Source organism: Muntiacus reevesi, chromosome 15 (assembly GCF_963930625.1).
Source record: "Muntiacus reevesi chromosome 15, mMunRee1.1, whole genome shotgun sequence".
NCBI classification, from domain to species: Eukaryota; Metazoa; Chordata; class Mammalia; order Artiodactyla; family Cervidae; genus Muntiacus; species Muntiacus reevesi.
The window spans coordinates 54,363,992-54,365,722 of NC_089263.1; the positions used below are offsets into that span (position 1 = coordinate 54,363,992).

General features: G+C 45.9%; 1 non-coding gene across 1 annotated transcript; it reads left to right on the top strand.

The window, feature by feature from the left end:
• The first annotated feature begins 1,177 nt into the window (after positions 1–1,177).
• On the top strand, positions 1,178–1,284 carry LOC136147546 (U6 spliceosomal RNA). Its single transcript, XR_010659218.1, has one exon. It is a non-coding gene; the product is annotated as a U6 spliceosomal RNA (small nuclear RNA).
• Positions 1,285–1,731: the final 447 nt, after the last annotated feature.

A 1,731-nucleotide genomic window follows, 5' to 3' on the forward strand; every position in this document is an offset into this window, starting at 1 on the left:
GTCACGTGACCTTGGGCAGGTTCACTCACTTTTCTAAGACTTATCCTCATCTGTAAAATATGGACCATTATGGTGCCTCCCCCTAACATTACTGTGAGGACTGAAAAGAAATAACACATGCAAAGCTGCCAGCGTGATACCTGGCAGGGATGCTCTTTGTGTGGTGGCGATGGTACTTGAGGATGGGATCAGAAGACGAGAAGGGTGTTAGCTGGATGCTCTTGAAGAGCAGCTCTCTGAGCACCCGGCTGCCCAGGAGGGCTCGTGCTAGAGAATTGTCCAGGATTTGTGCTTCCAGCGTCCTCCTTCAAAGGCGTCCTGCAGCCCAGTCCCTTTGATGAGCACTTTCTTTCTTCAAGCAGAAGGCAAATCCAATCTCAGCTTGCCTGTGGCCTAGAGATTACTTTGTTCTGTACCTGTGTGTGTGTGTGCGTGTGTGTGTGTGTGTGTGCACGCGTGCTAAGTTGTTTCAGCCGTGTCTGACTCTTTGCGACCCCATGGTAGCTTGCCAGACTCCCCTGTGCATGGGATTCTCCAGGCAAGAATGCTGGAGTGGGTTGTCATTTCCTCCTCCAGGAGATCTTCCTCCAGGGATCAAATCCGAGTATCTTATGTCTCCTGCATTGGCAGGTGGGTTCTTTACCACGAGTGCCACCTGGGAAATAAGTACCTGGAAGCAAGCTAAGGCTTCTCTGGTGGCTCAGATGGTAAAGCGTCTGCCCACAATGTCGGAGACCCAGGTTCAATCCCTGGGTTGGGAAGATCCCCTGGAGAAGGAAATGGCAACCCACTCCAGTACTCTTGCCTGGACAATTCCATGGACAAAGGAGCCTGGCAGGCTACAGTCCATGGGGTCGCAAAGAGTCAGACATGACTGAGCGACTTCTCTTCTCTTTCAAGCAAGCTAAACGGGAGCCCAAATTGTAACAAGGAGGCTATTTGATGGGGAGGGGTGCAGGGGGAGGAAAGCAAAGGGACTGATAATATCTTAAGATGTGCATCTGGTATATCTCCCTTTCCCTCGGTCAAGCTGAGAACACGGCAGGGCCGGGGAGTTTCGGTGGTCAGGGAATTGGTACAAACAGGGGAGCAAGCAAACACGGAAATAGAGTAAAGATAATGGGATCCAGCTGCTCAACACCAGAGAAGAGAGTAATGTCCTATTGGAAAAGAGGGCGTGCTCACTTCAGCAGCACATACACTAAAATTGCAACAATATAGAGAAAATTAGCATGGCCCCTGTGCAAGGATGATATGAAAGTTCAGGAAGCATTCCATATTTAAAAAGAAAATAAAAGAAAAAAAGACTAAATTCTGAGTGTTGAATTGGATTTAGAAAAGCTGGTATAAATTCATGGTTTTTAAAAGTATGTATAGATGGAGGAGTTTGCATTAGATGTGTATATTAATCTATACATGCATATGCATACACACACATATATACATGTATATTGCCTAGTTTGGTCTGCCAGAAAGCCAGGAAGCAGTGTCAGCTTGGTATCAATAAGCATACATAGCACAGAGGTCATGGTTTCTAATCACCATTCTCCACTAAACCACAGAAACTCATTATTCAAATGAATAAGTCCAAGGCTAAGGCATGGAAATTACAAGAAGAGCCTGGAATATCTTGTGCCAAATGTTAGGATATACTGAAAACAAACAAAATGATGTGTGTATATCAAAGTAACACAAGAGTCAACTGAGCAGTCACAAAGATAATTGTCACAA